The sequence below is a fragment of the Eimeria mitis genome, genomic scaffold (assembly GCF_000499745.2).
Source record: "Eimeria mitis Houghton genomic scaffold, Emh_scaff2817, whole genome shotgun sequence".
Taxonomy (NCBI): domain Eukaryota; phylum Apicomplexa; class Conoidasida; order Eucoccidiorida; family Eimeriidae; genus Eimeria; species Eimeria mitis.
Window position 1 is genome coordinate 1 of NW_013571157.1, and position 285 is coordinate 285.

Sequence of the window (285 nt, forward strand, 5' to 3'; positions counted from 1 at the left end):
GTATATATATATATATATATATATATATATATATATATATATATATACTCAACGGGTACATAGCCCCTTTTATGTATTTTTATTTTTAAATTATATTGCAGCTCACAGCATCTTATAGAGAAGCAAACGCCTGGCACTGATTAGCTGTAAAGCTGCTTTGCGAAATAAAGAGAACAGAAATCTTTATATATATATATATATATATATATATATACATATATATATATATATATATATATATATATTCTCCTTAAACTGTTTTCCTTTCTAATACTAAATATTTAT